Genomic DNA, 13837 nt, shown 5'->3' with positions numbered 1-13837 from the left:
ATATAAACTTGTAGCTCCGACACTTCAATTATTATAAAAAAAGATAATGAAAAAATCTAAATTAGATATAAATCAAATGACTTTATTTTTTTTAAGATTTTATTTATTTATTTGAGAGAGAGAGAATGAGAGAGAGCACGAGAGGGAAGAGGGTCAGGGGGAGAAGCAGACTCCCTGCTGAGCAGGGAGCCCGATGCGGGACTCGATCCTGGGACTCCAGGATCATGACCTGAGCCGAAGGCAGTAGCTTAACCAACTGAGCCACCCAGGCGCCCCAATCAAATGACTTTAAATGAGGATCCTGTGAAACAACTAAAAAAATCAGATAATTTGGTGAAGGCCACTGAATACTAGAGTTGGAGTTTATTCTCTTATTCAGCACTCACTAATTAAGCTTTGTAGTGTTTTCTTCTTAATTTGGTTTTACTATTAAGGAATTGATACTATAATGGTTTATCTAGGATAAGTTTTGGATCTGTTAAAATAGAAGCAAAACAAGTCAGGCAGACTACTTCAGTGCCACTGAAGTTCATTGTTCCTTGCGAATAAAATAGAAAAAGTGTATTTTATTAAGGAAACTAAAATAAGTGAAATAACCCAAAACATTCATAATTTGAATGGCCTTTCCTCTAAACATGTGTGACGGGTAGAATAATTGACTCACCCTTTAAAAAAAAAAAGGCCTAGATGAACAGGAAATCTTGAAATTCTGCCCAATTACTTAGCATGAACATTGGAAAATGCTAAATCTGGGAAGTTTATTATAAGGACTTTTTTGTTTCTATATAAAATAATGTATGTATTAGTCAGAGCCAGTGCATTTGTTGTTACTGCTAATGACTAAAAATTTTACAACTTGGATAGCAGAAATAAGCCTATTGCATATATCTTTTAATTGGAAAATGCTGATTGGACATATGACAATATTCTCCCCCTCCCCTGGGTTAGGATTTTATTAATACTATTGGAATTTTGCAAATACTGGCATACCTCATTTTATTGTGCTTTGCAGATATAACTTTTTTTAAATTAATTGAAGATTTAGGACACCCCTGCATCAAACAAGTCTGTTGGCACCATTTTTCCAACAGCATTTCCTTATTTTATGTCTCTGTATCACATTTTGGTAGTTCTCACAATATTTCAGATTTTTTTATTATTATTATATTTGTTATGGTGATCTGTGATCAGTGATCATGACTCACTGGAAGCTCAGATGATTGTTAGCATTTTTTAGCAAAAAAGTGTTTTTAATTTTTTATTTTTTTAATAAAGTGTTTTTAAATTAGAAGGAGAAGGAGAAGAAGAAGAAGAATGGAAACACAAAGATGTCCACATCCTAAATCCCTGAAGCTGTGATTGCTATTTTATGGGGAAAGGGGAATTAAGGTTGCAGATGAAATCAAGGTTACTAATCAGCTGACTTTGCAATGAGATTATCTGGATTTCTTTCAGGTGGACTTAATGTAATCATAAAGATTCTTTAAATTGAAAGAGAGAAGAAGAAGAGGAGGCCAGAATGAATCAGGTTAGTATAACCTAAAAACATCGTTGTTGACTTTGAAGTTGGATGAAGAAAACCATAAGCCAAGGAAATGTGGGCACCTAAAATAGCTGGAAAACAAAAGAATAGATTCTCCCAGAGAGCCTCCAGAATGAACACAGTTGTGTTGACACTTTGATTTAAGCCTAGCATGACCCATTTTGGACTTTTGATCTCCAGAAACCATGAAATAAATTTGTGTTGCTTTAATTCATACTTTACAGTAATTTTTACATCACCCATAGAAAATTATTGTGCCAAGTCTCTTACCTGGGACTCTATCCCCTGAAACTAGAATTCCTTTCTAGATGTCCTTCTTACTCAGACTTGGGTAACTTTATCTTTCATTCTTTCCCTTTATTCACCTTTTATTACTAATGCTTTGAAATTCCTTAATTAATTTACATGATTTCTCATTACATGAAGTAAATGATCTTTTCTAAAGATTTATTTATTTATTTGAAAGAGAGAGAGAGAGAGTGAGTGAGCAGGGGTCTGAGAAGCAGCAGAGGGAAAGGGAGAGAGAGAATCTTAAGCAGACACCCCACTGTGTGCAGAGCCTGACAGGGGCTCAAACTCACAACCCTGAGATCATGACTGGAGCCATGATCAAGAGTCAGATGCTGAACCAACTGAGCCACCCAGGTGCCCCGAGGTAAGTAATCTTAATTTGGGTTAACATTACTTTATTCGTTTCAAGGATTTTCTAATTAATAACTTATTAATTTAATAAGTCAATCTGAACTGAATGTCTCAGGTATTTCACATTTCACATTTCACATTTCCAAATCAGTCTTCAGGACACTGCTAGAGCACTCTCTATTTTTTTTTAAATTCTATTCCTATGTACTTCTGAAAGGTAAATTGCTTTTTACAAATTTTTTTTAAATTTACTTAATGCATTTTACTTTATTTTTTTTTTTAAGATTTTATTTATTTATTTGAGAGAGAGAGAATGAGAGAGAGAGAGCACGAGAGGGAAGAGGGTCAGAGGGAGGAGCAGACTCCCTGCTGAGCAGGAAGCCCGATGTGGAACTCGATCCCGGGACTCCAGGATCATGACCTGAGCCGAAGGCAGTTGCTTAACCAACTGAGCCACCCAGGCGCCCAATGCATTTTACTTTAAATACTCAGCCCAGCACTCAAATTCTCTGTGATAGGCAACTCCTAGGAGGCTCTGAGATTCCTACTTCCTGATGCACATACTCTGTGTAATCCGCTCTTATTGGTTGTGAATTAGCTTGTGAATATGGTGGGACTTCACCAGCATAATTACATCTATTTATATGACAAAGAGATTTTGCAGAAGTAATTTATGTCCCTAATCAGTTGACTCTGAGTTATTCAAAATGGACATTTTCCTGGATGAGGCCTTAAAAAATGTCAGAGAGAATTGAAGGGAGAGAGATCCTTCTACTGGCGTTGAAGGAGCACTCTGCCATGATATATGGAGAGGGACATGTCACAGGAATTTTTGAAGGTTTCTAGGAGCTCAGAACATCCCCAGTTGATGGCTAGAAAGAAAGCATGACCCTCAGTCCCACAACTAAAAGGAAGTAAATTCTGCCAATAACCAGTAAGGATCAAAAAGGACTCTGACCATCAGATGAGATCACAGCCCTGGCTTACACCTTGATTTCAGTATGATGGGACTTTGAACAGAGAGTAATAAAAATATACTGGACTCCTCATGCATGAAAACTGTGAGATGATAAATATATGTTGTTTTAAGTTGCTAAACTGGTCATAATTTGATATGTAGCAATAGAAACAGTTGTACACTCATAGTAGTATTTGCTCAACATACTTGCCTTACTTCATTTCCTTCTCACCCTTTACATAACTATCCATTGTGCAGGCAAATAGGTATATTGAATGGAGGAGAAACCATAGGGATACTGCCCCTGTAACCTTCAAATCCTTGCTCATGGCACTAATCTGCAATCCTTTTAGTAATATGGTATTGCTTTTGGTTTACTGTATATCTAAGTAAAGGTGGTTCTAGTGGCTTCCATTTGGGCTTTCCACCATTGCCCTCATTTCACAGGCCAGGGAATCAGTCCTGTGATTCTGCCAATGTCTATTTCAATTATGCATTTTGGAACTGGAGAAATAACCAAAAGTTGTGTTTGAGGAGCTACTGGTTCTACTGTGAGATGAACCAGAGCTAAAACTCTCTTGAGTGCCATAAGCCTTTTCTCTGATTGGTGGGCCACAGTAATATTTTGACAAGGCAAGAAACAACAAATGTTGGAGAGGTTGTGGTGAAAGGGGAACCTTCTTACACTGTTGGTAGGAATGAAAGTTGGTACAGCCACTTTGGAAAACAGTGTGGAGGTGCCTCAAAAAATTAAAAAGAGAGCTACCCTATGACCCAGCAATTGCACTACTGGGTATTTACCAGAAAGACACAGATGTAGTGAAAAGAAGGGACATATGCACCCCGATGTTCATAGCAGCAATGTCTGCAATAGCCAAACTGTGGAAAGAGCCGAGATGCCCTTCAACAGATGAATGGATAAAGAAGATGTGGTCCATATATACAATGGAATATTACTCAGTGATCAGAAAGAATGAATACCCAACTTTTACATCAACATGGATGGGACTGGAGGAGATTATGCTAAGTGAAATAAGTCAAGCAGAGAAAGTCAATTATCATATGGTTTCACTTATTTGTGAAACATAAGGAATAGCATGGAGGACATTAGGAGAAGGAAGGGAAAAATGAAGGGGGGAAATCAGAGATGAACCATGAGAAACTATGGACTCTGAGAAACAAACTGAGGGTTTTAGAGGGCAGGGGGTTGGGGAGATGCGTTGCCTTGGTGATGGGTATTAAGGTGGGCAGGTACTGCATGGAGCACTGGGTGTTATACGAAAACAATGAATTGTGGATCACTACATCAAAAACTAATGATGTATTGTATGGTGACTAACATAACATAAAATTACATTAAATAAAAAAAATAAAGTTCATTTTGTGTAATAACAAAAAAAAAGATATTTTGAGTTTCCTGGAATAAATGTCAGTTCAGAGCAAGTATCCAGCAATCCCCAGAAAGACTGATTGCTCCTTTTTCCACAAAGCACAATCACATTGGTAGTAGGTCCCTTTGGGGTGTACTGGGGTCCTTCCTCTAAGAGACCTGGTCTCCCTTTGTTCATTCAGGTGGTTCTGGGCTCATAAACAGGCTCAAGAGTGGGAATTGATTGAGGGGCTATGATTCTTTGTTTTGGTAATTCAAATTAAACTTCGGTTTACTTGACCTGGAACTTTTCCGCTGACATAGATCAAGTAAGAATATATTAGACTTCCCATCTGCTTCTCTTCTAGGGACACCGTGGTTTTCACAAGTCAAACTTTTCTGTTTCCTGCTCAATTCTGCTGTTAATTACAGTAACCATGTCCACCTTGTCTTTGCAATTAAATGCTGCCACTTGACCCCTTGGCATCTAATTATTCCCATTGAATTTAAGACTCTCAGTTCAGTGGCAGCAGTCTCTGATCTGTAGAAAAGAATAACCACAAGACTCTTCAAGGAGCTGGGTCTCCTGTCACAAATATATCTCTCACAGTATGGTAAAAGGTATGTACCCCTGAGTGGATGAACAGGTCTTAAGTGATAAATCCACTCTAATATTCAAATCTCCCTAAATTTTTCGTACTTTCTTCTACAGGATACCAAGGTAGTTATGACATTTTAACATAATTTATTGTAGGCCACTTTTCTGGTCTATATTTCAGGATGTCAATGAGACAAACTGTTAGAGACTTTTCCAACCCTTCAAGCTACAACACTGGATCCAAAATCTGCATAGTGTGTCCATATCAACAATTTGGTTAGATTCAAATTAATGTTCCTTCTGCCATTATCCTGGAGTCTTAGTATCTATTTCTAACCCTAACTTTAGAATTTATGCCTGTATAAATTGGAATATTCATGTAATTCTTTTGGAGCATGGTAGATCTCCTCATGGGTCACATTTTGTACCTCATCTTTCAGCCCTACTGATACTTGATACTGATACTGAGTCTAGCTAGTTAAAGGTCTGGAAGCAAAGAGGAGTGCAAGGGTGGATCCTGACAAAAATCTTGTCAGTGTTTTGCCCACTAACTACCTAAAAGGAAGACAATACAGCTTTCTTAGTCAACCTCCTCAGTCGAGAACTTGGCGGAATGTATGTAGGGGTTTAATGTCCCCAGCTGCACCAGGACCTCCACCTATGTACCATTCCAATTTTCAGGATCCCATCCCTTTCCAATCAATGCATTCACTTTAACAACAACATACCCTGTGAGGTTGGAAATTCAATTTGTGGCTGTAATTCAACAACTCACAGGATGAAGCTCGGGTTTGATTTTAGAAATCTCATCTTTGTGGATTTGGGAGATAAGGGTTTCATTCAGGGAAGACATAGACACTTCCAGGTCATTCATGCAGGGAATTTAAAGCCCTGAGCTCATTCTGTTTCTGTACTTTGTGCAGCATTATTAGGAACAACCGGCCAATCTCATTATACTCATTAATTTGATAAAAATGTTTTATGATAGTAAATACATGGTCACTGAGAACCTTCTCTCTTATAAGTATTTGGTTAAGAGTATCTAACAGTGATAATTTGCATATCTCTACTGCCACCTCTTGTCATGGATGATCAGTGCCCTCTTTACCACTGGAAATAGAATAATTAGTGTCTTTAATTAGAACCAGATTAATGAGTCAATTTCAGAAACCCCAGAACTAATTCAGAGAACTCATCCTTAGGATTCTGTCCCTCTGAAGCCAATCTCAGTAACAAAATCTGTAACAGGTTCTCCAGACAAACAAAACCAATAGGATACACACACACACACACACACACACACACACACACACATTTATATTTATATTAAATTTATATTTATATATTTATACGTATTTATTTTAAGGAATTGGCTCATGTATTTATGGGGCTGGAAGTCCAAAATCTGTATAGGAGGCTATTAGGCTGGAAACTCAGATACTGAGTTGATATTTGCATTCTTGAATTCAGAATCCATAACACAAGCCAGGAGGCTAGAAACTCCGGGAGGATTTCTGTTAAAGTCTTGATGCAATATTCCTTCTTCTCTGGGAAACTTGTTTCCTTCAATTGATTGAATGACGTCCACTTGGCGTTGTTGAGGGTAATCTACTTTATTCAATGTCAACTGATTGTAGATGTTAATCACATCTACAAAATACCTTGACATTAACATAGAGACTAGCGTTTGACCAAGCTATGCCTTTGGCACTAGAAGCTAGACAAGCTGACGCACGAAATTTAACCATTACACTCAGCAAAGACATTCTTAAATGCACTGGCTTTATTTTTCCTCTCAGTTCATAGAAATGTAAAATACAATGACTACTAATACTTTTTGATGCCACTGACTTGATTCATGCTGAAGTGTTAACAATTTAACCAACATCATTTTTATACCAAAAATGCAAGTGTCATCATAATGAAAAAAAAAAAGACAAATAATGCCTTAGTATTTTCAGGAAAATCATTTTGACCTCATGGAAAATCATTTTGACCTCATGGACAATTTCAGTTGGCTGGATAAAGCCATAGAGGTACACAGAACAACTCTGATTTTCCGTGTTCTAGCAAATTATTATTAGCTTATTTCTAGAAATTTAATTATCAGTTTTTTTAGAGAGTAAGATTGAGATGATTTGCATTCTCTCTTTTCTTGAGGAACTATATCACAGTTCCTTACCTCTTTTTCCCCAGGGTTAATTATTAGAAAAACATTGAAAAGGCATCAAATCCAGTGTTTAGTGTGTGTATTATGCAATTTTTAAAATATCTTTTCTGTTTTGCTTTTATTTTATTAAATGAAGGATGATAATTTTTGAGTTTGATGGTTTAATTTAGAACCTTGGTCATACTGGGGCGCCTAGGTGGCTCAGTCAGTTAAGCCTGTACCCCTTGGTTTGGATTCAGGTCATGATCTCAGGGTCCTGGGATCGAGCCCTGTGTGGAGTCCAGCCTTGGTATCTGCTCTCAGTGGGGAGTCTGCTTGTGCATTCTCTCCTTTTCCCTGTGCCCCTCCCCCCACTCACGCTCTCCCTGTCTCTCTCTAAAAATAAATAAATCTTAAAAAAATATCAAAACCTTGGTTGAACACTCCATCAGGAAAAAATGATGAATTGTCCAAATTGAAAGTGTATTCAAATAGAAACATTTTCATGTACTATTGTGCCAATATATTATTAAAATATTTTAATGGAAAATGAATGACTTATATGTTATGCATCAAACTGAGATTCTACATTATATTTTAAAATTCATTAGATTCTGAATAATTATTTTAATAATAGAATTCTTAACAATAAGTAAATGAGTTCACAGTTTATTCATAAAAAATAATTCTTAAAGAAATCATAGGTAACAATTTAAGTGAAATGCCTCCTAAAATAATCCTTATAATAAATTTAGTTTCTTTTAAGATTCATTTTAGATTCAGCATAACAGGCCAGGAACAATCAGCTATAACTAAAATCACATTTCTAACTTATTTTTCTTTTAAAAAAAACTTTCTGTTTTCTTAGCTGATTTAGAAAAATCCTTGCTGTAATGTAAAGAGAGGAATTTTACTTATATAGCTAATAGTATAGTACATATGGTTATTGCTTTTCCCATTTCCAGGAACTTGCATCAACTTTCTTTCAAGATTATTCTTTAAACTTTAAGGCTTCAAGATACTTTTGGCTTCATATACTTTTTTTTCCTTTTAGCCAAAGCTGAAATTATTAACATGTGCCATGTAGTATACCTTTTCTACAATAAAGCAAATGGATTTTTATAATACTTTCAATGAAACAAAATCTTTCCTATAATCTTCTTATCACTATATGGATAGCTTACAATTATTTATTAGTATTTTAGTACATTTTAGAGAATCATTTTGGTTGACCAGGTCTCATTATTATGTACAATAGTATTTTAATGTTTTCAGTACAATAACTCAAAATCTAAATCTAAGATCAATTTATTACAATATTTCACTTAATGGCTGTCACAGGTGAAAATCCTAATTTATAAAGATAGATGGATGTGAATAAAAGTTCAGTATTTGGTATACTTATTAAACCATGTTTATTTTCAAATCCAGTTGGCATGAAATTCCAATTACACAGGTATTTTCTTTATATATATATATATATATATATATATATATATATATATATATATATTTGGTTACTTATTTTCCATAATTCCCATAATTTCTTAGTCTGTTTGGGCCATAACAGAATTACATAGACTGGTTTGTAAACAACAGAAATTTATTTCTCATAGCTCTGGAGGCTAGAAACTTCAAAATCCAGGCACTGGCAAATATGGTAGTGGTAAGAAACTGTTTCCTGGTTTATTCACAACCATCTTCTCCTTGCAAATTCACATGACAGATGTGAGGCATCTTTTCACTGGGACAGTAACCCCCATCATCTGTAATTATTCTGTCCCTCTTGCACGATGACAGAAAACAGGAAGAACTATTCTCTGAAAAGCATAAAGAAAATAAAGATAGATGTCTTGATAAGAACAGAATAGCATTTTAAAAAGTTAAGAAACATGGTATTATTTCTCGTAGGAATTTGATCAGCCCATGAGAAGAGTTGCAGTGATATAGACAAAAAACTTTTCCTAATGAAACCACCAACCTGATCAATTAAAATAAATAGGATAATTAGGACTGACGATCTGAGAAGGGCATCTGTGCAGCAGGTATAGAGAGAAAACTAGAAACCCAGTGAGAGTAGACTGGATACCAGATCTACAAGAAAAAGAAATTTAGTGCCATCTTATGGATTTGAATGTATTGAAAGTGATTTAGATTAATTGGGGGCAGAGGAGTGTGTGAGTGAATTAAGAATAATTATTAGAGTAGATGTTCTTTTTACTCCTCCAAAATCAATTCTTATCATTTTTCTACAGTAATAAAATACTTACCTTTTAGCTCAGCACACAATTCCATGAAATATATGTGTTTCCCACTCACACTAGCAGGTATGTATGGCCCCATGACCAGGTTGTTGCACAAAGATTCCTGTAGGTGTTAAGTGCAAAGGGTGGAAAATGAGATTAAGAATTCCTCATATCAGTGAGGTCATATGGTGATTAACATAATAAAAAATAAAATTAAAAAAATAAAAAAATTAAAAAAATGGTGGAAAATGCCATTAAGAAAGGTAAACTCTTCTTCCTCCTCCTCCTCCTTCTCCCCCTCCACCACTCCTTCCCCCTCTTCTTCTTCTTCTTCTTCTTCTTCTTCTTCTTCTTCTTCTTCTTCTTCTTCTTCTTCTTCTTCTTCTTCTTGGCTGAAATAGAGATATCATGACTTATGATGACTGGATATCTTGGAACATGAAATGATTTTGCAAATGTAAGCTTCAACAATAGAGTGATGTGATTGATAAATCCAGGGTGCTGACACTATAGCCTTGGACTATCTACTTTTAGATACTTAAATGGGAGACAAATAAACTTACGGTTTAAACTATGGGTATGTTTTATGATCTGTATGGAGACTATCGTACCAATAATACAATTTATTACTGGAAGAGTGCATGGCACATGGAAAAACCTAAAATATTTGTCATTGGCTTAGTGCAGCAGAGAATGGGGCCCAAGAATTCTAATTGTAGGCTGGAAAAATTGTGCCTTTTGATATATTCACACAATGCATTGAGCATCTTCCTACTTTCTAGCACAAAACAATGTTCTAGACTCATCTTGCACTTTTCTCCACCCTAGAATTAATGTTTAAAACCAAGTAAATTTGGTCATATTTAATGGAAGATGTCATTTCGAAATCAATACCACGGTTCTCAATATGCTCATTACTATAGTGTTAATTGCCTCTACACTCCACCAGAAGACGAAACTAGAAAATGTATCTTGGAATACATTATACACAGTTATATACCTCTGTATTTATCTCTATTTATCTACTCATAATGAAATAATACCTATAATTGTAATTCAACACTTCAGGCTTCATTGTAACTTTCTCTTGGTAATGTCTTAAAATAACTTCTCTGGCAATGGTAAATGGCTTCAATGATCTTCACATTTATTTCTTTTGTTCAATTAATGTATATATTTGTTCAATGAAAACAATTTCCCATATCCACCATCTTCCATACCTACCCAATCACTCTATATCCTTGGACTCTGGGACCCAACATATTCTAATTCTTTGTATTTTAATGAGTTGTTCTCAATGTTTCTTTGGTTGTTTACTCAATACTTAATAGAACTCTGGTACAGGCATTATATCTGGATTGTATTAGTTTCCATGATATTATCATTGTTAAATATTTACGGCAATCTAAAGAAAACTCTAAAAATAACATGGAAAATTATTGCTGGTTTTTATATTTCTACACTTAAATATATATAATTATATATGATAAAAACATATATTAATAATAAATCATATATTAATATAATTGTAACTGAAGCTAATGTTGACTGAACATTTTCTACAAGCTAGACATTTTGTTAAGCGCTTCATTTTTGTTCTTTATTGAATTGTCATAAATATTTTTCAGTGGGAACCATGTAGACTAATTATGATCATAAGCAGTGAATCTAGCCAAGAATAGATTCAAATTTCAACTCCATCATTTTTTAGTTGTAATATCTTGATATCTGACCTATTCTGTCTTTCAATTCACACACACACACACACACACACATGCACACCTTTTGCAAATAAAATAATTAAATAATCTAAAGCTTAACAATATTTTAGCCACATAATAAGCACTGCAGAAAAGTTGGCCATTTTTGTTTGCAAAAGAAGAAATTAAAGATTTAGAAGAGTAATTACTTTGTTCTAAGTCACATTTCTAACTAAATATTAGATCAGGGAAGCTAATGCAGGTCAAAATCAATTATTGGTATTTATCTTATAAATATATATTTCATAACTGGAATGGAAATTTAAGAAAATATGTTAAAATTTTACTATTGCAAATATATGTTTTCTAATCATTTTCCAGATTTTAGATGTTAACTACATTTTGAGATCTCCAAGGACTATAATGATTGAAAGGCTTTATTTTATTACTAGTCTGTAACTCCTTTAAAAACAAGTTCATATCTTTATACATTATTATATGCCCAGCATATGTTTTAGTAGCTATCATTCTCAGTCTTTGTGTTAGACCAGCTCAAAAAAAATTTGAGTGAAAAAATGGATGCATATTTTCGTGCTCCTTTTAGTATGACCTTTTGACTAATGAGGTTACATACTAATTATTTCCTAATGATGGTCAGCTTTAAAATAAACTCTTAATTCCTTGGCATCAGTTTCATATTTCCAACATATAAAACAGAGTTTAGGAAATAATGGGAAGAGAAATATAAAATTTATTATTTGAGCAATGGGATAGAATACACATTACATTAAACAAACTGAAGAGCATAGTGGGTAGATTTTAGAAAATCACTCCCTTCTTCCAAAAATTGTAGGGAATACATATAAAAATGATTATAAGTAAGATGATTGCTATACAACACAGTTAATAAAAACTCAATGTAAAAATAGTAGGTTCTCCCAAGAAAGAGTAGATAAAGAAATATTTTTAAGATATAGAGATACAAATTTATAAATCAATAGGACATACCTTATTAAAAAAGCAAAATATTAATACTAAGATATATCTTGGTGAAATTACTAAGCTTTCAGGATATGTGTAGTCACTTAGAGAAAGTAATGTTAGCTTAGATTTTTTTTTCAAAGATTTTATTTATTTTTATTTGAGAGAGAGAGAATGAGAGATAGAGAGCACGAGAGGGAAGAGGGTCAGAGGGAGAAGCAGACTCCCTGCTGAGCAGGGAGCCTGATGTGGGACTTGATTCTGGGACTCCAGGATCATGACCTGAGCCGAAGGCAGTCGCTTAACCAACTGAGCCACGCAGGCGCCCAGCTTAGATTTTTTTTTTAGGTAAATACCCAATTTCAAGAAAAGTGGAATGATTTCTACAAAATTCTCAAAGAAAGAAAATGTTACCAGTGATTTAAAATAGTGAACTAATACTTCCCTCAGATAAATAAGAATTCTGGGAAAACTGTACCTGTGAGCCATGTTTTGGAAAAACATTTGATGGTAACATACTGAGAACAGAAAGATGTATCAAAATGAAAGCCTGGGCGCCTGGGTGGCTCAGTTGGTTAAGCCACTGCCTTCGGCTCAGGTCATGATCCTGTAGTCCCGGGATCGAGTCCCACATCGGGCTCCCTGCTCGGCGGGGAGTCTGCTTCTCCCTCTGACCCTCTCCCCTCTCATGTGCTCTCTCTCTCTTTCATTCTTTCTCTCAAATAAATAAATAAAATCTTTAAAAAATAAAATGAAAGCCTTACTGATAGCGAAGTCATAAGAGTGACATCGTTGATAATTCAATCCATTTTCATACCACCACTGAAGAATGCCAGGAATGATGATTTAAGAAATGTTAATATTACGTGCTTTGATTTAAAATAAGTAAAGCATCTGGAAGTAAAAAGCAAAACTAAAAAAGAAAACACTAGATTTTAAAATCAAAGGTATTTTAGGAATAGTACATTTATGATTATTTATTTGAAGATTAACAATACTGTCACTTTACCTTTAGTGTATTCTGGATTAAACTTAAAATTAAATGAATTTAGAGCGCCTGGGTGGCTCAGTCGTTAAGCATCTGCCTTAGACTCAGGTTATGATGCCAGGGTCCTGGGATCAAGCCCTGTTTCGGGCACCCTGCTCCGCGGGAGGCCTGCTTCTTCCTCTCCCACTCCCCCTGCTTGTGTTCCCTCTCTTGCTTTCTCTCTCTCACTGTCAAATAAAAAAAATAAAAAATCTTTTAAAAAAGTAAATGAATGTGTATTATATCAACATGTATGGCATTATATAATTTTTTAAATTTGTTTAAACTCTGTCTCTGTGTTTGGCTAATCTACTTTTTTTTCTCTGTCTCTGTGAATACACACTGAAAAATAAAGGACATGATGTACACCAAAAGCTATCAGTGGTTATTTCTAGATGGTAGGATTTCTCAAAATTTTAAATTTGTCTTTTCTAAATTTTCTGAAGGTTTTAGAAGTATCACGCTTATTTTTTTTAAATCATTAATCTAGGGGCACCTGGGTGGCTCAGTTGTTAAGTGTCTGCCTTCAGCTCAGCTCATGATCTCAGGGTCCTGGGATCAAGCCCGGCATGGGGCCCCTGCTCAGCAAGAAGCCTGCTTCTCCCTCTTCCACTCCCCCTGCTG

This window comes from Zalophus californianus, chromosome 2, assembly GCF_009762305.2.
Source record: "Zalophus californianus isolate mZalCal1 chromosome 2, mZalCal1.pri.v2, whole genome shotgun sequence".
Classification (NCBI taxonomy): domain Eukaryota; kingdom Metazoa; phylum Chordata; class Mammalia; order Carnivora; family Otariidae; genus Zalophus; species Zalophus californianus.
Note: the sequence above shows the minus strand (reverse complement) of the source record.